The sequence below is a fragment of the Balaenoptera musculus genome, chromosome 12 (genome assembly GCF_009873245.2).
Source record: "Balaenoptera musculus isolate JJ_BM4_2016_0621 chromosome 12, mBalMus1.pri.v3, whole genome shotgun sequence".
NCBI classification, from domain to species: domain Eukaryota; kingdom Metazoa; phylum Chordata; class Mammalia; order Artiodactyla; family Balaenopteridae; genus Balaenoptera; species Balaenoptera musculus.
In genome coordinates this window covers 21,305,243-21,329,648 of record NC_045796.1, presented here as the reverse complement: position 1 = coordinate 21,329,648, position 24,406 = coordinate 21,305,243, and the positions used below count along the sequence as shown (strand labels likewise).

Sequence of the window (24,406 nt, the reverse complement as noted above, 5' to 3'; positions counted from 1 at the left end):
GGGGGATCCCGGCGGAAAGTCCCGCGCCTTTGGGCCACGCCCCTGGCGCTGGGGGGCGCCAAGGAGGAGGGGGCTAGGAAAAGGGGTGACTTGCCTCGAGCGGCGCCCTCCGCGGCTCTCCACTCCTCTGCCCAGAGCATCCGGGGGCGCACAGGAGAGGGAGGAAGCGGGAGCGGGTCCGCCGGGCTCCCAGTGGTCCGGAGCGCCCTGGCTGCTGGCGGGGCGGGGTGGGGCGGGGCGGGGCGCGCGGGGAGCCGGCGCCGCCGTCCGGGGGCGGGGCCTGGTCCCCTACTGTGGGAGCTTCCGACGCCCGGGGTGCCGGGCCGGCGCCCAGATGCGGCGGCGGCGGCGGCGGCGCGAAGCTAGGGCTGTCGCAGAGGAGCCGCTGGAGGGGCCGGGAGACCATCCGCCAGGAGTCGCGCCACAGGTTTCCATCCTCGCCCGGCGCCCAGCGCGGCACGGGCGCCCACTGGAGAGGGCTTCTCGGTTCGCACGCGCCGTCCCGTTCCTGGTTTGTGTTTCTCCCCTTGGGTCTCTTTTTCTCTCGTTCACCGCCCGTAGGAGCGAGGACGCGCCCCTCTAGGCTGTGCGCTGAGAGCTGCGGAGCGACTCGCTTGGTCGGGGACACGAGGGATGCCTTTGGGGGGATGTTGGGTCTCTTGCCGCCTCTGGGCACGTCGGGGAACACGGCATTTGGGTTCCTAATACCGAGCGGAGTGATTGCTTTTTCTCCCAGTGGACAAGGGACTGCGCATTTAGGGCTTCATAGAAACGATTTCAGAGATAACCTGTTGTAGGCTTCCCTTATACAGTATCCACCCAAGACTACTTTTGTTTTTGAGTCGAAAGGCTGATTTTTTTTTTTTTTTTAATTAGTGGAGGCATTACTTCGGTTTGATCATCTGTTCACTTCCTATTAGGTTGCACTTTCTCAAAAATACCAGACTGGGGACTTCTTGACTTGAACTTGGCAGTATGACTCAGGAGCCAAGAAATACGGAGAAGTTGATACCGCCTTGAAATAGTTCCTTCCAAGCCCACATAAGACTGTTTTCTTTTTAGAAGAATGGGGGCAACAGGTAGTGGCAGCGCCTAGAAGCACCACACCGTCCCAAGAGGGAATTCTATCTAGACTCGGCTCATAGTAGCCGAGGTCTGTATTACTTCCTGTGGTTCTCACGCACTTGTTTAAGCCGTTTCTCAGCAAAGGGAGTTGTTATTTCCACACGGGTATCCAAAAATGAGTCACAGCGCTGCTTTCTTAATTGTGAGACTTTGTTAATGAACTTTTGAAAAGTGAGGTTTGCTCTGGCTGTACTTAAAATAAGATTAAGATGTGAAATGCAGGCGCTGCTAACTGGGGCTGGTGGTATAGGAAGTAACAGTTTAAAGTTTTGTTTCCAAGAGCACCTGTTGGTACAGCATACCAGCTAGGGTCACTAGACTGATGTAAGATAACCATTAAAATCATGTGCTTTGCCACAGAGGCCCAAGAGAAAATTAATTTCATTATTCAATAACTGGTTTGTTATGACTTTCATTGGGATGGTGTTGTAGAAGTATGTCACATTACGTAGTGATTGTATGTCACTCTGAATCAAGATATTTTGGACAGTTTGTCTTTAGTAAATTAGTGCCACATGAAAAGTTGTGAAGATGGTGGATACCAGTTGGAGCTAAGAAATTAAAATGTTGAAGCTGATACGTCTGTTGCAGCTGGTTAGCAGCTCTTAGGAAGGGATATAATAGAGAAGTGGACAGCATCTCTGTTGGAGCTGAGTTGAGCTGAATTCAGCCCAGCAGACAGTCATTGGGCACCTTCTCTGTGCCAGTCTCTTTACCGAGCTCTGGTTATACAGTTGAGAATAAGACAGGATCTTGCTGACAAGGGCCCTAAAGACTGGTGTAGAAGGCTGGCAAATCCACTGGAAAATCTAATAGAAGGTGAGTGCAATGACAAATCTATGCCCACAGTAGAGCCTCTGTCCCAATATGACTGAAGTTCTTGCAGATCTGGGATTTTCAATGAAGTGCGTCATCATTGCTGGAAGAACGAGGAAGGTTTTGGGTTTAATCATCCACTTGTCTTTGTAGGCAGCCTGTTGAGCTTATTCGTCAGTGTTTCATTCAATAAGTGATTTTAAAATATATTAATTAGAAAGGTGTGATTTTTAGAGATTCTGAATTGACTATATTTCATATTATCTAATAACCATGTAAAAATAAGTCTAGCCTGTTATTACCCCTAAGCAATCACAGGCATTTTTAAGTGACTGATTAATGGCATATAACGTTGTAACTCCATATTGAAGCAACTTTCTGATCGCTGTTTTTATAGTTCAAATCAACCTTTTCTAACGCATTATAGCTGTATGACTCAAAATGAGTAAATCCACTGTTGGGACTGGAATCTGCTGAGGTACTTTTGGACCTCATACCAGAATATATTCAATTTCTCCAATTCCATAAGATATCCAACTAGTGAGGGAAACAGTGGTAAATTGGAGACAACTTTACCTTAATTTCCATACTTTATTTCTCTCTCAAGAGCCTCAACATTACTTTTTCTATGAGAAAGGGTTGAGTGTGACCTTCATCATTGTACTCCCTGAACTTGGCACAGGCTTCAGTCATGATAAGTGTTAGGAAGTAAGTATTAATTAAATAATGAAGCTTAATGTAAGAGGAGGAGTCATCAGCGGATGGAGGGCTAGACCACCCAGCAGAAGGATCAGCCTGTTTGGGGGTGGACACCAGCTGGGGAGGGGCCTGGAGAGACAGGCTGGGCCAGGTCACGAAGGTCCGTATGTCATGTAGGAGCTCTCAGTTTATCCTGTAAAGGACTTTAATCAATCGAATGATATTGTCAGATACCTGTTTTAAAAAGACAACTTAGAATCAAGAGAGAGAATAGATTGGATGAGAGTGGCACTGCCCTTAGGGAGACACAGAGGAGATTGTTGTAATATTTAAGATGAGGGGCTTCCCTGGTGGCACAGTGGTTGAGAGTCTGCCTGCCAGTGCAGGGGACACGGGTTCGAGCCCTGGTCTGGGAAGATCCCACATGCCGCGGAGCAACTGGGCCCGTGAGCCACAATTACTGAGCCTGCGTGTCTGGAGCCTGTGCTCCGCAACAGGAGAGGTCGCGACAGTGAGAGGCCCGCGCACCGCGATGAGGAGTGGCCCCCGCTTGCCGCAACTAGAGAAAGCCCTCGCACAGAAACGAAGACCCAACACAACCATAAATAAATAAATTAATTAATTAAAAATTAAAAAAAAAAAAGATGAGAAATTAAAGAAGACTTGAGTCAAGTAGCGACAGTGAAGAATGGAAAAGAGGGAAGGAGCTGACAGATGTTTAGTAGGTGGAACCTGGCCACAGAACCCAGAAGTGGGCAATGAGGGAGGGGGAGGAGGTTAGGATGACTCCCACGTTTCTAGTTAACGACTAAGGTAGGAACATAAATGGAAGAGTTGGTTTGGTTTCAAGGATAATGAGGAGCTCACACAGTGTTTGGCATATAGTCAGTACTCATGAAAAATTTTTGAATACTAATAATAGCTAAAATTTTTTGAGTGCGTATTATGTTCTAGGCACTATTCTAGGCTCATTACATGAATCAAGTCTTTTACTCCTTATTGCAATTCTGTGAGATAGGTACTATAGTTAACTACTTTTCACTGGTGAAGGAAGTGCAGTGTTAGTAATTGTCAGAGCCAGGAAATTGATCCCAAGCATCAGGCTCCAGACCTTGCTTTCTTTTAAAAATTTTTTTGATGTGATTTTTATTTTATATTAGAGTTGATTTACAATTTTGTGTTAGTTTCAGGTGTACAGCAGAGTGATTCAGTTATACATATACATAATATCGATTCTTTTTCAGATTCTTTTCCCATATAGGTTATTACATAATATTGAGTAGAGTTCCCTGTGCTATACAGTAGGTCCTTGTTGATTATCTATTTTATATATAGTAGTGTGTATATGTTAATCCCAAACTCCCCATTTATCCCTCCTCCTCACCTTTCCCCTTTGCAGACCTTGCATTCTTAACCACTCTGCTCTGATACGGTGTCTTTATGAATGAACGAGTGAATGAATGAATGAATAATGTTTGGGACACTGTGGTGAACTCAAAGTAGAGTCACTCTCCTGATCCTGACAATTCTCCCTCAACCAGGAATAGCCCAATCAATACATGAGATGGGGCTCCCTCTGGTCCTATTGTGCTGTGGCACCCCTCCCCCACCCCCCCACCTTCACCCCAAGAAATACCTGGTTGGTCTAGGAATAAACCTAGAATAATCAGAACATTTCTCCTGGGAATTTAAAACATTTTAATGGAGTGACTGAAGGTTCCCACAGCTTCCACACAACTGGCCTCAGAGTTGCCTCAGTTTAGCGCTTTGTGTTTCGTAGATGCACTCAATATTTTGTTGCTAAGATCTGTAGTATCGCTCCCATGGGGAAGCAGAAAGGCTGGCCAGGGGGTATTACTCTACAGAGCAGAGTCTGGTGGTAGAAGATTTACTAACAGATGCAGGCAGGTCCATAACAACTCCAGATCTTATACTCCTGGTTTATAATCTGCCTTCTGGGGCCTATTTTGTTCTGGTTTTAACCCGAAGCAGGTACTTACCAGCCCCTCCTGCTTCTAACTTCCAGAATCTTGGTAAGTGAAGCTGGCCCTGCTGTGTCCCCTGTTTTCTTGATTTTTGCTGAGCAAAATGATTCAGGTTTCCTGGTTCGGGCCCTCATTTCTATTTTCAGGTCGATTCCTTTGGTCCCGACAAAGATATTTTTGACTAACAACCCGACCTCCCCCCCAAAAAAAAAAAAATCTGACCCCAACTCTTCACTATTCTCATCATTTCATGATTCAGCCTACCTTGGCATGGAATAATTCTCTGAGTTTTCTTCAGCAAGCACGGTCTAATTCTCTTTTTCCTCAGGGGCCTCTACTTTGGACCATGTAAGGATTATAGACGTTGAATTAATGTTGTACCTAAACAAATCAGCAAACTCACTGGAAGTTTGAAGTTTTAAAATGTTCAAATATCTAAAACTTGAAGTTTTGAAATGTTTTCTCCACATACAAACAAAATGTTTCATTCAGCATTTCTTTAGCTTTACCAGGAAATCTAGACATTTATTATATGAGACTGACATGAAGCCTTCCGGGATGATCCAGCCCACATGTTTACCCCTTGGTCTAAATTCCTCTATGCCTGCCTGTAATTCATTCAGTGCTCAGAGAACAATAAAGGGAAGGGTTTTGGTTAATATTTCATGTGGGTTTGTCTGGCCTCCTCATTTTGACTGTGGTTTCCCTGAGAGCGGAGAATTGCCAGAGTTAGGGGCTCTGGTAGGTCTCTAAGCCTCCTCCGAGTGCTAACCATTCTGTGACTTTTGCTGATAATGAAACCATCTGTCAGGGTAAGTCATTTGCTGGTCACTCCTTCTGAGTCTGTGGATACCAGACATTATCTGTGTATCTCATTCAAGTTCTTTGTAAGGGTCAATAATTTGGTAATTTTTAGTAGGGAGAAGTTTTAGGATTGGTAATTTCCAGTTATCTTTCTTGAGCTAATTAAATGTTTTCAGTTAATGTACTTTTTTTTTCTTTTTAGTGGATACGGTATCAAGGTAATCCAGAAATAAGAAGTTGCTTAGAAAAGTGTTCCCCATTTTGTATACCCAATTGTTTTACTTGTTTCTCTGTTCAAAGATATAAAATGACATTTCATTGCTCATTGCATAACTTTTTGGGTAATCATGTGAATTCCGACTTTTCAGAGTAGTGGAAATAACTCTACTGCTATCTTCATATGGAAAAAGAGTGAACAAGGATTGTTCTCACTTCTGTTTCAGTTTCAGGGTTGCAGCAATGCATGTCTCACCTCCTGGGTTTTTTGGTTTTTTTAAATTTTCTATTATGTGCCTGGGTGTATTGACTAGTGACACAAATCTTTTAATTTCAGATAAAGTCAGGCACAGTGTGTAAGCTGAATTGTATAATATTAGTAGATATCCCACTTCTTCCTCCCCCCTTCCCTGATTATCACATGGTTAGCCAACATATAGTGATGTCAGCTGACAAGACTGTACAGTTCTTCATTACTTACAAAGTACTCTCATGGATATTTTCTCCTTTAATTCTCATAAAAGCCTGGCAAAACAGATATAATAAGTATTATTACTGTTGTTGTCTGTATTCAAATTCTATAGATGAGGAAGGAGACCCTGGGAGAGATGAGGGACCACCCAACGTTACCCAAGAAGTAAGGTGCAAAGGCCCAGTACGCTGTGCTCTCACTACTTGACTAAAAGAGGCAAGTCCAGTACCTTAGGTCAGGTTTCCTGGAAACAAACCCTGAGGTTTGCACACAAGAAATTTATTGGGAGGTGCCCTGGGAATAACACTTGGCAGGGAGGGAGGACAGCAGAATTATGCAGGGGAGGAATTAACTGCAGTGCATGTACAATGGTGGTCTCAACGGTGGGGAACTTTGGAGGTGGGATGGCCCTTCAGAATCGTTCTGCCACCAGGAAGCAAGGGAGCTGGTCACTGTATCCCCAACATCATGTGGCCTGCATTCAGGCAGAAAGTGTAATCTTGGACAGAGCAGCTCCCTTTAGTCAAGGGCAATTCCTGGAGCTGTGAACCTTCCGCAACCAGTGTTCCTGGCAGCCGAGGGAACAAGGGCCTTGGTCGTGAAGGGATATGAGTATCACATCATCCACTACATTTCTCTGGAAGACAGCGTTCTCCTCTATGAGGGCCTCACCGTTTCTGTCTAACCCAGATCATTGCCCTGATGAGTGAAACCCAGAAAGCTGGCATTTTGTCCAAGGCCCTTAAGGATTTCAAATAGCTAACCAGAGAGCAAGAAGACAGTAGCCTTAACCCTGGGAAGATTAGGAGCAGAAGAGCCAGGTGAGGGTGGGCTAGGATGAGTGGGGCGGGGTGCATAGTAGAGAACGCTAAGCCAACACCCAGGCTGTCCAGACCACCGGCAGAAGTGCTGGTCTTCGCTGCAGTTCAAGGCTTTACCCTTGTTAAATGGTAAACAATTTTGTGATATTAAGCTACATTTTCTCTCTCTTCTCTCCATCCTCCCCTTTCCCTTTTTTATAAGCCTTTGACAGGCCCCAAACTGGTCCAGTGAATCTCAGTATGTAGCCTGTAGGTTATAAGATCAGAATTGCCTGGGATATTTTAAAACATCCTCTATGAACAAACAAACAACAACAAAAAGAAAACAGAAAGGGAAGTCCAGGCCAACGTTCAAGATCTACTAGAACAGAATCTTTAAAAGTGGAGCCCCTGAATTGACATTTTCAACACATTTTCCCCAGATGATTTTGATCCATGCTATAGTTTAAGAACCATTGCCCTGAACCATTATGCCCTTGAGGGTGACCAAGCCTATTGGAATTTTTCAGATTAGCAGGAAGCCATGGGAACTGTGGAACAGAGGAGCACCTGAGCCTTAATCCCAGCAGGCTTGATATAGTGATATTCACCCCTTGTCTTTCATAGCATATTCCCAGTGTGGCCAATGGAGAGCCTGGCCCAAATTCCTTGGCTGGCTTCCGACCAGGATTGCTGGAGAGAGAGAGATGTTTCTGGCTTGGCTTTTTACTATCTTGATAACTGGGGGAGAGATGCCAAATTCCTGGAATAGTTGTAGATAAAAGTAGGTGGGGGGGGGGGAAGCAGTGAATTTATAGGAATCAGTAAACTTTCTAGGAGAATAAGATTTTCCAGAAAAATCTTATGCCAGATGAAACTTGGAGGTGCTGTCTTAAAGCTTTAAATGACTATCTAATAGGATGAGACAGATAACTATGTCAGGAAAATATATTATCTGATTCACTGAAATAGGGAATAATTATTTTTCTTCAAAAGGAAAAGCACTGAATTTGAGTCAGGTCATTGTAGGAAATGTTAGTCACCTAAAGAATAATCTGGTAAAACTCCTAGCACATACTGATATGTTTGGTTCACTCCTGCAGCACCAAATTGCTCTAGTTCCTATACCCTCAATGCTTTATGACTTTGCTCAGGTTGTTTCTGCCTGGTCCCTTCCCCTTTTCCTTGCCCAGCTAACTCCTGTTAAACCGTTTAGAATCAGCTCAGACATCACCTTCTCTAGGAAGCCTTCCCTTCCCCTTATCCAGTTGAGTTCACCATTTTCTACTGAGCTCAGAAAGTAAACCCATATATCCCCCTATTATTACATTTTTTATCAATATCCTCCCTACCAGCCTGTGAGCACCTTGAGGGCAATGACTGTCTTCTTCATCTTGGTGTACAAGACACCTACCCTCATCAAAAATGATTGAAAGAAAGAATCAGTCTAGCAAGCATAGTTATTCAACAGATATTTATTGAGGCTCTTCTATTAGCTGGACACTTTGGGGTGCATGGCAAACACAGTAAGTACAGCCCTTGATCCCATGGAGCTTATTGGCAAGCAAAGAAGACAAGCAATGAAACAATTAACAATAGAATATGATGAATATTAGGAAAGAGGAGGTATCAGAAAGTGTGAGATCATGGAGTCAGGAACGCAGCTTAATCTAAGGTCAGAGAAAGTGTCCCACTCTTACGAAACACAATTTATATAAAAATAGAAGCTATGAGCCTGGCTTTGGTTATAAGACAAGGGACCTCTTTTTAAACAAAGGAAGATCTTTTGGTCTGTCTAGTTCAAAATTGACCAATCCTTCACATGCATGTGTGTGGGTGTGGTGTGTGTGTATAGTATGTGAGTGCACACACTGGCAAAGAGAGAACAAGAAAATGACTCCTTCATTTATTGAATAAAATAGATGCTAAGGAACAGAGAAAGAAGTTTCTGTGTGTCTCTTTCAATGTGCCATTGCTAGACGCTAATTTGTTAATATTTTAATATGTAATATACAGTAAAATGATGTAAACTTAAAGCTCTGAGAATCATGAGTTTATATTACAGCTTTTTAAGAGTTAATTTTAAGAATCTGATGATTATGGCCTAGGAGGGTGCTTGACAGATTTGCCTTTGGGTCTTATTATAGACCAAGGTTGGAGAACCTTTGCTTAGAGGTCAGTGTCTTCTCTGACTTCTCATCTTTCCACTTCACCTTCTCGGCTCTGCTGAGAGAGGATGCAGCACTGGTGTTGCAGTTGGTAGCCTCTTCCTGGCTTAGCAGCTCAACTCATGCTAATTCCCCAATGGATGCTAATACCATCCATTGGGGAATTCCCTGGGAGTCCAGTGGTTAGGACTTGGCACTTTCACTGCCAAAGCCCAGGTTCAGTCCCTGGTTCAAAAAAAGAAAGAAAGAATACCATCCATTTGGCTGATTGCAGGGAAGGGAGGACTAAGTCATTATGGAGCAGCATTTACTAGATGTAGATGGAGGTGTAGAATGCTCTGCTGTATCTCATTTAAGTCAACGTAAACATATCTACACCATCCAGCATCTCAAAACAACGTTGATACTAAAAACTGGAATTAAAGACTATAGTGCAAGTGAAAATATAACTCAGACTTGAAGTGTGAATTTTAAGTGAATGGACATGTGATGTCCTATGATGACCATTTGCAATGTTTTCTCACATCTTTACTTCCATGCTTTGGCATATTCCTTGGTATTGCAAGTATAACTCAATTCATGTTCTAATTTTTTTCTTGCTTTTACTATAAATACTGTATATAGGGAGTATATGAATGGTGAGGAAATAATTCTAAACGTTTGTTCTTACACTTTCTATTTTGCATAGTTCGAGCTTGGTTTATTGCTGCAGTGTAGGTGGGTGACGAGTTTAACCACTGTGAATCCAATTGAATACTTTTGTAAATTAGTTCAACTTTTATGTTTTCATTGAGAATGAGAATTTTTTAATAAAAAGCTATGGTGGTGGACTGTAATATTTTTCTCCTTTTGGCAATGTAGAACTCTTTAGAGAATGAAGCTTATCCCTTAAAGAGTCAAAACTATAGTAGTGTCAACTCATCTGAAAAGATTAACAGTTCGTAGAAGAAAATTCCATGTAGTCAGCATAATTTTGTTGTTGTTTAATTAGAAAATTTCTCAAGGTATTAATTGCCCTTTGCTGAAACTTAGAGTGCCACGAACATTTTCTCCTTTCTGTTGACATCTAGATACCTACACCTACCACTGACAGCAGCATAAACACAATAAGTATTTTCAATTTTATTCTTTCCATCTAGTAACTAAAGCATCGATAAACATTGTATTGTGATTTTTCCCCCTCATTTTTGTCTAAGTTAATAAGTCTAAATTAGTATCTTATTTTTAATTTGTATTTATTTGCTGAAGAGCAGATACTATCATTTCATATTTTTATTGAGAATATTTTACCTCCTGTGATTGTCTTTCTGTATATTTTCCTCAATATATTTTGTCATGTTATTTTCTTATCAGTTGAGGTTGTCTATTCACACAATTTTGTGTACCTACCTCATGTCTATTATGCTTTGTGCAAATATTTTCTTCCAATCTCTTGCTTTAATTTTTAATATTTATTATTCTTTTTTGTTGCATAGAGATTTCAAATTTTATATAATCAGATTTGGTTGTCTTTTTCTTTGAGAGTTCTTCCACAACCTCAAATCCCATAGAAAGTTTTTATCCCAGAGTACTGGTAAATATTCCACTTTATTTTCTATTAATACTTCTGTTACTGATGTTTGCATTTTTAATTCTTTGATGTTCTTGAGGTATATTATGGGGTCTTTGGTAAGGACTAGAGAGAAATACAGTCTTGCTAGTCAATTACGTCACTCTAGTTGCTTAAATTTTTTCCTCCCCTATTATTTTTTGATGGCTGCTTCTTCATAAACTAACATTTTATATATAATTGGTCTATTTCTCCATGTTTTATTTGTGTCCATTTATCGAATTTTCAGGTTGGCAAAAGTATCACGCTTTTCATTATTGTCTTATAATAGGTGTTAATATCTGCCCCGCTTCACCAGTGCTGTGTTCTTTTCAATTTCTAAAAAAATTAATTATTTATTATTTGAGCTTTATTTTAGGATCACTTTCTTTTTCAGATTTTTTTTTTTAACCCTGGCAGGAATTTTGGATTTAGTTCAGTCCAAATATTAACTTGGGGAGAGCTTCAGATTCCACTTATAAATGTGTATAAGTGTTAATTCTAAAGCAGAACCTGTAAAGAGATGTTTACATGAGAAAGAGAGAGAGAAAGAAGTGAGCAGACAAGACAGAGGATTCCTAAAGAGTTCCTGCTTAGCGCCAAGCCAAACTCATAAATCACACCACTGCCCTTTGGATTAGTGTTTTTGATATCTAGAAAGCCTTTTTTCTTCCTTCCTGCTTTCTTCCCTCCCACCCTCCTTTTCTCCATCTCTTCCTGCCCTCCTTCTTTCCTCTTTCTCTCTCTAGTTTTTAGTTTCATCAAACTTACTCATACATAATTAGAGTCAACTAGTTCCATAAAACATTTAATGAAAAATAAAAGTCTAATGACGAAAAGTCTGTTTAATTTCCCCCTTCCGAAAGGCAGCTACTTTCGACTATTTTTGCTGTTTCTTTTAGTATTTATATTCATGTCTCTAAATAACATGCTTCTGTTACTATTTCTTGATTGTTTTTTGTTTTGTTTTAGGCATGACCTATTGCCTGCTCTGTATGGAAGATGGTGTTTTAGCTCATTTTCACACCTCTTTTCCCCAGACACGCACCCTTTCTGTCCCCTCCTCCCATCCTCCCAACACAATTCCATTATAATTTGTTAGATCAGTATTCCATGATTGTATTTTTATGATTATGAAAATGCTAATCACAGCTGAGCCATGTACTATATCATGATTACTTTCCTGTAACTACATAATGTTTTTTCTGGAAGTTAATTGGTTTTTATTGTTGTTGTTAGTTTCATTTACACTCACAACCTACTCAACCCCAAATTGTCTAAATCTCTGCTTAAGCAATTTTGACCCATCAGGAATTCTATCAGTTTCATTTTTCTGAAGAAATCTCTCCTGCCACCTGCTCACCTAATCTAGACAGATATCTTTTCAGCCAGGTTCATAGTTACCATCTTAGAGTTTCCCTTTCCCATCATCCTGGAATGCCTTTGCCTCTCTCCTCTGTTAGAACTCATGTTAGGATTCTTTATTTTGTATCTTTTCTGCTTCACTTCCTTATTTCCTGAGAAAGAGAACATAGATATAAAAAATTTTGAGACTTTGTAAATCTGAAAATGTCTTTATTCTACTCTCACATTTGATTGATGGTTTGACTGAATTCTGGGTTGAAAATCCATCTTCCTCAAAAGTTTAAAAGGCATTTTTCCATTAGTTTTTTTTAAAATAAATTTTTATTTTTGGCTGTGTTGGGTCTTCATTGCTGAGCGTGGGCTTTCTCTAGTTGCGGCAAGCGGGGGCTACTCTTTGTCGTGGTGCGCGGACTTCTTATTGCAGTGGCTTCACTTGTTGCCGAGCACGGGCTCTAGGCATGCAGGCTTCAGTAGTTGTGGCTCGCGGGCTCAGCAGCTGTGGCTTGTGGGCTCTAGAGCGCAGGCTCAGTAGTTCTGCCGCACGGGCCCAGCTGCTCCGCGGCATGTGGGATCCTCCCAGACCAGGGCTCGAACCTGTGTCCCCTGCATTGGCAGGTGGACTCTTAACCACCGTGCCACCAGGGAAGTCCCATGTTCCGTTAGTTTTAAGTGTTTTGACCTTTAATGTTTTGTAGGTGATCTGTTTCTCTCTCTCTCTCCTTGTATAATGTCCTCTCTCTGCAATTCCTATTATTTGGAATTTGACCTTAAAGGATTGGACCCCTAAATTCCTCATCTTTTCTGTTATTTTTTACTTCTTTTTCTTTCTTTCTACTTTATGGAAAACGGTCTTCCGTTCTCCTGCCTATAGGACATAGGTCAGGTGCTGGATGGTAGGTGAACAGAGGGCTTGGAGGTCCAACATTCCCTATAAGAACATTCACTTAATCCTCCTCTCTCCAGGTGGGTATCTCTAACCCAGTCTAGATTCAGAGTCTAGCCTTGCTCCTCTCCTGCCAGGGTAGGACAGGCGATGGTGGATACACTCACTTGTTAAAAAGGCTTCTAACCAAACATATTTGTTGTTACCCTACCACCATCACCTCCTTTTCCGTAAGTACTCAGCCTTCAATTCTGGTTCCTGAGCCTTTGAGTACTTACTTATGGTGTAATCATTTCCTGGCCTTCCTCAGTCTTTGCTTAGGATTCAACTTTCTTGTATCTGCTGGGCTAGCTGTCACTTGCCCATTTGCTTTACGACTTCCAAAATTTTGTTGCTACTGTCTTCTGTGTTGTTCTTTACCTCATTGGTGTATGCCTTTTCAAAAGATCCTTTAGTGGAATTTTGGAAGGGAACAAAAGTAATGTTTAATTTGCCATTTTACCCAGAATATAGGTCTTCTTTAAACATACAAGTGTGTTTTCTGGATTGAATAGTATATTAAGCCACTAGCACCTAAGAACAGATACATTCATCAAAATAGCTATTTACTGCCTTAAAAAAGTAGAGGATGGAACATAGGATTGGGATGTTTAAGTGGGCAAGCTTTTTCTTTAATTTTTTTTTTAATTAATTAATTTTTTGGCTGTGTTAGGTCTTCGTTGGTGCGCCCAGGCTTTCTCTAGTTGCGTCGAGCAGGGGCTACTCTTCATCGTGGTGCGTGGGCTTCTCATTACAGTGGCTTCTCTTGTTGTGGAGCACGGGCTCTAGAGTGCAGGCTCAGTAGTTGTGGCTTGAGGGCTTAGTTGCTCCGCAGCATGTGAGATCTTCCCGGACCAGGGCTCGAACCCTTGTGCCCTGCACTGGCAGGTGGATTCTTAACCACTGCGCCACCAGGGAAGTCCCAAGTTGTTTGTTTTTTTGTTTTTTTAAATATGTATTTATTTATTTGGCTGCGCTGGGTCTTAGTTGCAGCATGCGGGATCTTTTAGTTGTGGCATGCAGGATCTAGTTCCCTGACCAGGGATTGAACCCGGGTCCCCTGCATTGGGAGCTCGGATTCTGAGCCACTGGACCACCAGGGAAGTCCCTAAGTGGGCAAGTTTTGAATTTGGATAGGGATTGGGAGGGGTGAGTTATCTCTGGTTGCAGGGCAGGATGACGTGGCCATAGTGGAGTTTCTTTGGGCCAGGACAGACTAAGGGCAGTAAAGTTAAAAGTGAGTAGCTCTCATTTACAAATTTTCCTGTTGATAGTTACGGAGAGTGTGTATGTTTACCAACATGAGTAAAACCATAAGTATCATGTGAGAAAATACTTGCCTTTGTTGAGAATTCAGTCACTGTGTCTCAGGCACCTTACTGAGCACCCCTGGAGATTGATAGTGTTTATCTTCATGTCGTAGATGACACCAGTTATTGAAATTAAGAAAAATTTTGTAATTACACAGAAAACTGAAGGTGTATTTCCCTCAGTATCTTCATAGTTATGTCTTTAAATTGTTGAGAATGAGCAAGTTGCATAAGTTTAGTTTCAGCTATACCTGTATTTTAAATATTTCAGAAGTCTTATTTCACATTTTTGAAATTTTCATTTATTTCTTAAAAAATACTTTCTATAAGCATTGTTTGCTTATCTAAAAAATATATTTTTAAAGGACCGAGACCATGACTCTTTTGCTCACTGAGTTAACCTCATCCCCTTATATTTCCTGGCACATAGTACAATAGATACTCACAAAATACCTGTTGAATAAACACACGAAAGTGTCTGTCCCAGTAGCTTGTGCAGGCATATGTGTCCTGAAGATGTGCACAAGAACATTAATTCACATAGTGTATTTCATGAATATTACTTAGAAGCTAGTTAACACAGTGCCCAACTTGATTTATCTAACAAGATGCCATGATTTCTACACTCTTGAGTATATTTTAGTTAATACAATTGAGATTTAAAAAAAGAAATGTTAAAATCTGATTACAGTATAATGAATGCTCAACAGAAAAATGAAAGGTATGATATTTAAAATTGTATGTGTTTCATGGTTGCTGGTAATTATTCTACACAGATATTGATAGTTTGTTCATGAGAGAACAAATAAAGTTATTCTTTAGCTATAGAATTTTCTGCAGTTTTGGTCGGATAGGAGGTTATCCCCTGATTCCAATTATGAACGTTGCCAGTTACTACTGCAAAGATGCAGCATCTCTTTAATACAAAATAGAAGCTCAGATATAAGGGAAATATAAAATTCTGTTAATATTAAAAGATCTGTAAGATTATGTTTTTGGTATTGATGCTATATTAGTAATAAACAACACAACTGCTATGTGGAACAGTTTATATTGGGGTAAATGTATAAGAAATTTGGTCAGCTCCTTCGTTTTAGTTTGTTAGTTTTGTTTTCAAAAAGTTGTTATTTGTCTTCTTTGATAAGTGTAATGTGAGTGTAATGTGTAATGCCCTTTAAATTTCATTATGGTAAATGAGTTTGTTTCCTTGGGCATCTTGTATACAGTAAATGCAAGGCATTTAACTCATACTTTGCTGAGGTTCTGAGTGAATATAGGGCATTAATATTCTGTCACTTGAGTTAAGTAATAATATAGAAACTGATGTTAGAATAGTTGTTGGGTTTTACAGGATCATTTAAAATCACTTGGTCTGCACATGTTTCTTAAGGAGTAGTACTTGTAGTATTTTAAATAAACTACCTGGTGAAATAAACTGATTATGAGTGGCAACTGTGCAAAATAATAACTCCTAATACCATGTTTGTAAACGACGTTTAAATTTACAGAGTGCCTTTATATACATTATCTACCTCATTTACTGATCAAAAAAGAAACCCTTATGAGATAGGCAGTGTCATTACCAATTTACAGATGGAGAAACTGACACTCAGAGATATGAAATGTCTCGCTCTACTTTATACAGCTAGAGAAGGAAACGGGGAGCAGTCCTCTGACACCCAGGGGAGCGCTCTTTCTCGCACGCGCCACATTTGTTTTCAGGACTCAAGTCAGTTAGCTGATGAGCAAGACCTCTTCCCAGTATGTTCCTGGAAAGCAAAACAAACACTGCTCCCCCACTAGCAACAAAACCTCGTGGGGTGGGGAATGGGGCTTACCTTTGTGAGACATTTATGAGGGAGATGTTCGAAGGATGTTTACTGAATTAAAATTGCTCATCTGTTCCCACAAGAAAGCCTAGCCACTGACTTTACAAACCCTGAGTCCTCAGACTGGTTTAGGCACCTCAAGACTCAGTCTCCCAAGTGTGTGGAATTGGAGTAACCGCTTTGGGATTCTTAAGTGTGAAAGTAAAACATAAGGATTCTCTCTCTTTTTTTAAGAATTTCCTTTCCCTTTCCAGGTTGCCCTTGGTGTCCCTTTTTACCTGATACCACCTGCACAAAAATGTTGGTGGTGGAAAGTGTGGTGGTACCTGCCCTATAGCCCTGCATCCCTGAGGGGTCCCCTGGCAGGAAGAAACCCAGAGAACTCTTGCAGTTTACCAGAAAAATATTCCATAGTTCACAGTATCAGGGTCAGTTCTTCTGGATGCTGTCTCTTAAGAATTCACAACTTTCTAGATTAGAAAAGAGTCTGGAAGAATATGTATTAGCCTTTTATCATTGGTTATTTTATAGTTATTATATATAGTGGTATTAAATGATGAGAAATGTTTACTTTCCACGTAAAACAATTCTGTCGTTCGATTATTTCTTCTTCTTTTCAAAGAGCAAGGGTTGCATTCATACTCAGAGAAAAAGAAATTTTTACAAAAAAAGAGTTGGAAAAAAAAGTTATTGAAAACCTTAAACAATCTGGTGACTCACAGGGATTAGTGTTCACTTATGATTATGAGATGAGTAACAAACTGTTAGTAATAAACTGTTAGCAGTATATCAACAAATGCACTATTTATACCAATAGTTACTGAATCTGCATTCGTTTTTTGAGTGAATTAAAATCACAGAATAGATGATAATCGGGTGCATATACAGAGTGCTTACTGTCTGCTGGGCACTCTTCTAAGAGCTTTACCTGGATTATCTCATTTAATTCTCTTCCTCATCTTACGCAGTTGGTATTTATACATGTGGAAGATAAGGCAGAGAGAAGGTGACTACAAGGAAATGTGACATCAGCAGACACTTGAAAAGCACTTACCTATTATGAATCGCCCTCTCTTACTGCTGAGAACCCTGAAACCAGTGAGAGAGCCCAGGCTAGTCCCAGTGGTGGGAGAGTTTGTCTCCTCAGGCTGAACACTTAGCCACTCTCTTCCACTGCCCTGAGTGGATGTGGAATTCTAACCAGATTCTACAACTGAGAAGCAGTATCCTGATTGCCTTAAACACTCTGAAAGACTAGTAGGGTCTTAATCCACTTCTAATGTTCCTTAGGAACCTGGTACACATTACACTAATTTTTATTCTTTTTAGTTTGCTAGCAAGAATTGTCTCTGGTTCAGTCTTGGATGACAAAGGGAGGTTTGGAGTATGGCAGGAGAGTCATGTTTGGAAGTTGTATTTTGCCTAACTGGTGTTCTTTACTTTAGTGATCTGAACAACAGACTTGTGATACACTTAACTATCTACCTCCATTTCAAAACTGGCTTTTCAAGTTCTCAGAACCTCTTATCAGACTGAAACTCAGCCAAGGTTAGAACTGCCTAGTATCTCTGTGCTGTCCTGCCCCCACTGCTCAAGAACCCTGATTTAGCATACTGCATTATCAAACAGCTTCTGCAGAATCTTGCTTGTGGAGGCTGCTTGTGTATGAGATAATCTTTTTTTAGCATCATTTTTTTTTTCTCCTCACCATGCTTATGACCATATTCCTCAAAAGGAAAGGAAGACTGTCCTCAGACTTGTTAAGAAACACATGCTCCTTTTATGTGTATGCTTTACATTAACGTCTGTATACAATATGAATAGAAAATTGTAAATGTATACTGAATCAAAATCCAGGTGTGTACTTAGGCCATGATCATCAAGTAGGTGTCATATATCAACAGGACAATTATTATGTTTGTATTTTTAAATTGTAGCAATGAACTCTGTTTTAAATGCAACAGCATTTACTTTCGAAAAATTACGATTTATCCATGAGTCACATCGTCCTCCTAGATCCTGTTTAAGAAGAACACACATCTTGGGGTATAGAGAAACCTAAAGAGGGGTGTATCAAGTTAACTTTGTCAGGATAACAAACCATCCCCAAATCACGATTTGTTATCTCTTATGGTTATGAGGGTTAAATGAGATAATCTATGTAAAACTTCTACAACACTACCTGGCAGAAAGTAAATACTGAGTGCTTCTTCCAATGGCCTCACTTGGGCTCAGTCATACAGATGGAGCGGTGGGTCACCTGGGGGCTGGCCTCTCTTTTCATATGGTCGTCATCCTCCAGGGGGCTAGCCGGAGCTTCCACACATAGAGGTTTCAGTGTTCTTAGTAGTCAGAGGGGAAAAGCCCCAATAGTGCTATTCAAGCCTCTGCTTGCAGCATGTTTTCTGTTGTCCTCTCTGTCAAAGAAAGTCTCACGGCCAAACCCAGATTGGAAGAGTAGAGAAATTGATGCTGCTTTTTTTTTTTTTGAGAATTATACTTTTTGTTTTAATACAAATAATGTAAGCATGCATACATATAAGTATATGGATTGACAGTTAACTTTTGATGCCCCCTCAACTAAAGAACTATTAAAAACACTTTGCCAGACAGAACCAGTTAATATGTTGACCACTGCTCAACACAGGCTGGTCTCCTTTTCTTACATGTGATCCCCAGGTTCTGTTGCACCTTCTCTTCTAGGGGTACCCCACTTATTTCCAGGGCTGTGACTTTCCTAGCCCTTTGCCCTCCCTGTGAGTTGCCATACACTGACTGCTGAGAAGGCCGCAGATTACTGCCAATGAAGCTTCGCCTCACTCTCCCAAAATGCCCAAGGTTAAGAGCTTTTATTAACAGGGCATGTCTTTTCCATCAACACCACTTGTTGATCAGGGGTACTGCTAAGAATTTGTGGCTGGTTTGTTTTTTTTTTTGGCAATCAAATATAGTCTGCCTTTGGTAAAAATGACTCACATTTCTCCTGCAAGAAAGATACGCTCACCCCCATCGTAGGATTTTCAGAAGCCTCATCCCATTAAGGCATCAGCCTCTAAGTCCAGAGGCTTATCCATGATCTGCATCACTTCTGGATACAGATGAGACCCCTCAGATACAGCCCTTCAGATGTGGATCCTCTTGATCCTGAGACAATGAATTTTAATTTTAATTTTATTTTTTTTAACATCTTTATTGGAGTATAATTGCTTTACAATGGTGTGTTAGTTTCTGCTTTATAACAAAGTGAATCAGTTATACATATACATATGTCCCCATATCTCTTCCCTCTTGCATCTCCCTCCCTCCCACCCTCCCTATCCCACCCCTCTAGGTGGACACAAAGCACTGAGCTGATCTCCCTGTGCCATACGGCTGCTTCCCACTAGCTACCTATTTTATGTTTGGTAGTGTATATATGTCCATGCCACTGCTGAGACAATGAACTTTTAAGTTATCTAGTTATCATAGATAACTAACTATCATATATCTATATAGCATATAAATATGATATATATATACTATATATATAACATAACTATCATATATTTTAGTTATCTAGTTATCATAGTTTTTAGTTATCATAAACAAGTTACTTCCCCATACACACCCAACGTATCATGGTGAAACAGGGAAAAGATAACCCCCCCAAATCTACAGAAACAGAATATAAATAGCATCAGCACTGCACAGCAGCTCTATCCAGGTCCGTGCTGCTAGGTGTCCCCCCCTCCTGAGCAAGGGGAGGTTCCTTGATTAGGACCCAGTTCTCTTCCTCGGGAATGGTTCACTGGTGTCTATTTCTCTACTGCTCTTGGCTCTACCCTCTGAAACATTCTTCCTTTTCCATAAGAAATGGCTTATTTTTGCTTCTAAATAATTTCCTTAGCCTAGTTCTTACTGTAAAAAATCGAGCATCCAGAGGCCTCTTTTTCTTTGAATGGTCTCTGTCTCTTTTAGGTCATACTTTTGTGCTTGTCAGTAAAACCCTCTTAAAAACTTTGTGCATTTCCTAAGAATCCCATAGGGTTCAGGCCCCTGAAACCCACAGCCAGAATTTTTTTTCAAGTCAGACATATCTTTCTCTCCTCTGGGCTGAGCATCAAGCTGCTATGAGACAGTGCCTCAGGGAGTCTTAGAGGCCCTTTTGTCCAGCTGAGAAGTGCTATGAGGCACCACGTTAAATTTTACAAAGGTCTTCACTCTGAGGCCATTTCTTGCTCTAAAAGTCTTGTCCTCCAGCTGAAGAGACTGGAGAGATAAAAGATTTTCTTTTCCAGTCACGTGAGTTCTGGTTCTTCTCTATTTTCTCTAAATAATGCTTATTAACTAGATAATTTATTTTTCAGCTCATCCCTCTTTTGCAGAACCTTATATGCAGCTAGAAACACTCAGTGAACTCTTCCAACATTCTTCTTGGAGATCTTTGCAGCTAACTTCAAAGTTCATTGTGTATCTTTTTTTTTTTTTTTAAATGTGCCTATTTTATTTATTTTTATTTTATTTTTTGGCTGCATTGGGTCTTCGTTGCTGCGGGTGCACTTTCTCTAGTTGTGGTGAGCGGGGGCTACTCCCCGTTGCAGCGCGCGGGCTTCTCATTGCAGTGGCCTCTCCTGTTGCAGAGCACGGGCTCTAGGCACATGGGTTTCAGCAGTTGCAGCACGCGGGCTCAGCAGTTGTGGCTCACGGGCTCTAGAGCGCAGGCTCAGTTGCTGTGGCGCACGGGCCTTGTTGCTCCGCGGCATGTGGGATCTTCCCGGACCAGGGCTCGAACCCATGTCCCCTGCATTGGCAGGCGGATCCTTAAACACTGCGCCACCAGGGAAGGCCCCCATTGTGTATCTTTCATGCTGCCACAGACATCACTTTTGCCAGTTGTTTTGCTGCAGCAGAATGTGGGTTGCCTTTTTCCCTGACTGCGGTACAGTTTCCTCATCACCTCTCCAGTCTCCACGAACAGTTTGCATGCTATTTTTCTGGTTTTTGCTAATAGTTATCTCACTACTTTTCACCTGCTGTCTGGTCCCAAAGCTGATACTGAATATTTTAGGTTTTTGTTATGGCAACATGCTACTTCTAGGTACCAATTTCTGTATGTTAGTTTTTGTGGCTTAAGAAACTGCTACAAATCTTAATGGCTTCAACAGCAGTGATTAATTATTTCTCACAATTCTTTCGATTGGCTGATCCATCTTCTGTTGGTGTCTCCTGGCTCATTCATGTAGCTACAGTCAGTCGGTGGGTTAGCTGGGGGCTGGGTTCAGCTGGGATGACTAAAACCCCAGGTCTCAGCCTCCTGCAGGCTAGCCCAGGCTTCTTCATATGGTTGTATCACGGGTCTGTTACAAGACTAATAAGCTGTTTTGCACAAGTGCTTTTCAAGCCTCTGCTTGCATTATATTTACTAACATCTCATTAGCCAAAACAAGTTCCAGTCTAATGGCCACACTCCAAATTCAAGAAGTTGAGAAATAGTCTGTACCTCTTGATTGGAGGACATGGAAAGAATGTTGGTTGAAAAATTTTTTTCAACCATTCACAAAGAGTACGTACATATTTGGGGGGGAAAGAATGGGCCACATAGGAAGTCAGGTCAAGAAAGTAGGTTATGAATTGATGGTCATCACATCATGGAAATAATCTAACAATTTGATGCTTTCATAGTTATTGTGAAGATTGTTGATGGGTTGGTTATATATCAGTTGTCCAGTACAAAGGCAGGCTCACATTGGACACTCAGTTTGCCACTGACTGAGTTAGTTTTTCTTTCCTTGCTTTACTTAGGTTCGACTCTAGAGTGTTGCTGACCCACTTATAGCTTACCATCGTTAAGTGCTTGGTTTTTATATAATTTCTTGGTCTGATACAACCTGTATGGGGAGAGAGAGGAATGTCAACAGCAGTATATGGAGATGACTGAGGTAAGGTTTGACCTTGTAACCATGAGGAAAGAGAAACATTTCAAAACAAAAGTGCATCATCACACAGTTCAAAGATGTTAGTAATGATAATCTGAGTCACCAATAAATTGTGTCCAATGTTCTCTCTTTAAGGAAGCAATGAAATATGTCAGTGCAGTTTAGAAGAGGATTTCCAACAAAAAGGAGTGAATACTTTTCACATTTGAAGGGAGAAACTTTGGTTAGGTGAAAGTCGCTTACATGAGAAAACCTCATGCACTGATGATGTTGGATAATTGAGATTTTTCTGCAGTCGTGTAAAAAATGTCAGCTGAAAATAATAATTTGTTTCCTTGGAGGATTAAAGAGGAGTAACCAGCCAACAGGATTAGGATCAGTGGCGTATAAGACTTTAAGAGGAAGAGGAACAGAAAAAGAAATGTAAAAATTCTGTGGGATTGTCCTTAGCTAGTATTATGAGTTGGAAAAGAAAAGTCATTAATGATTCTGAAAACTCTATTGACTTCTCTTTTTTGAAAAAGATATTTTTATGAAATATAAAGTTTAATTAAACTAGACTCAATGATTTATTCCCCATCATCTTTTCTTTCTACATAGATTTCCTCTGTATTTTCCAGACAAAAGTTTGCTTCATATTCCAAGGCCAAAGCCAAATCAGATGTAAGATACAGCAACAACAACTGTGTTTGTTTGTAAATGCTGATACAGATAACAGTGGAAAAACTCCTATGGATGATTTGACCCTTGAACCTGGAGCGCTCCTCTCTTTACTTTCTCCCTTAGCAAGGCCATCTGCTAGCATTCCCTCAATTGTCAATTCTATGCCCCCGACTGTAAAACTTCTACCTCCAAGTATCAGTGCTCTGGTATTTCAACAGTCTTGGGTCAGTCATAACCATAGTGAATCTTTGTTAGAAGAGAATTATCTGTGATTGCTAATAACTTTGTGGGCTTTTGGACAGTTATGATGAGTGACTACCTGATTGAGTGCTCTAATAACTGAAACATTACAGTGTTGGGGAAACTGATATGAAGAAATTATTGTGGGAGAGAAGGTAATGGTTGTAATAGTGAAAAGATTTTCATGTGTTCATCCAGATCTAGGTTATTAGAAGCTAATAATTGCTCCAAATATAAAACCTCAATTAGGGAATGCTACGATCTGGATGCTTGTGTTCCCCCCAAAATTGATATGTTGAAATCCTAACCCCCAAGGTGATGGTATTGGGAGGTGAGGTCTTTGGGAAGTGACTAGGTCATGAGACCCCATAAAAGAGACCCCAGACAGCTTGCTTGCCACTTCTGCCATGTGAGGTTACAGTGAGAAGAAGGCCATTTATGAACGAGGAAGCAGGCCTTTACCAGACACAGAAACTGACCATGCTGGCACACTGATTTCAGACTTCCAGCCTCCAGAACTGTGAGAAATAAATTTCTGTTGTTTACAAGCAAATTTCTGTTGCTTATAAGCCGTCCAGTATGTAGTATGTTGTTATAGCAACCCCGTGTCCTCAAGTCCATTCTCTACGTCTGCGTCTTTATTCCTGTCCTGCCCCTAGGTTCCTCAGAACCATTTTTTTTTAGATTCCATATATATGTGTTAGCATACGGTATTTATTTTTCTCTTTCTGACTTGCTTCACTGTGTATGAAAGTCTCTAGGGCCATCCACCTCACTACAAATAACTCAGTTTTGTTTCTTTTTATGACTGAGTAATATTCCATTGTATATATGTGCCACATCTTCTTTATCCATTCATCTGTCGATGAACACTTAGGTTGCTTCCATGTCCTGGCTATTGTAAATAGAGCTGCAATGAACATTGTGGTACATGACTTTTTTTGAATTATGGTGTTCTCAGGGTATATGCCCAGTAGTGGGATTGCTGGGTCGTATGGGAGTTCTATTTTTAGTTTTTTAAGGAACCTCCATACTGTTCTCCATAGTGGCTGTATCAATTTACAGTCCCACCAACAGTGCAAGAGGGTTCCCTTTTCTCCACACCCTCTCCAGCATTTATTGTTTGTAGATTTTTTTGATGCCATTTTGACTGGTGTGAGGTGATACCTCATTATAGTTTTGATTTGAATTTCTCTAATGATTAGTGATGTTGAGCATCCTTTCATGTGTTTGTTGGCAATCTGTATATCTTCTTTGGAGAAATGTCTGTTTAGGTCTTCTGCCCATTTTTGGATTGGGTTGTTTGGTTTTTTTTGCTATTGAGCTGCATGAGCTGCTTGTAAATTTTGGAGATAAATCCTTTGTCAGTTGCTTCATTTGCAAATATTTTCTCCCATTCTGAGGGTTGTCTTTTCATCTTGTTTATGGTTTCCTTTGCTGTGCAAAAGCTTTTAAGTTTCATTAGGTCCCATTTGTTTATTTTTGTTTT

At 40.7% G+C, this 24,406-nt stretch overlaps 1 protein-coding gene across 4 annotated transcripts in view; it reads left to right on the top strand.

Annotated features, from left to right (window-relative positions):
- The first annotated feature begins 258 nt into the window (after window positions 1-258).
- The window catches only part of STX11 (syntaxin 11), a 36,056-nt gene continuing 11,908 nt past the window's right edge, over window positions 259-24,406 (top strand). Inside the window, exons 1-2 of one of the 4 annotated variants that reach the window (XM_036870963.1) lie at window positions 259-511; window positions 21,881-22,017. The gene's annotated coding sequence lies outside the window, so the exon portion shown is untranslated. Of the gene's footprint in view, window positions 512-5,325; window positions 5,438-21,880; window positions 22,018-22,653; window positions 22,678-24,406 lie in introns of those variants that run through there. The other 3 variants (XM_036870960.1, XM_036870964.1, XM_036870962.1) reach the window with 3 other exon arrangements.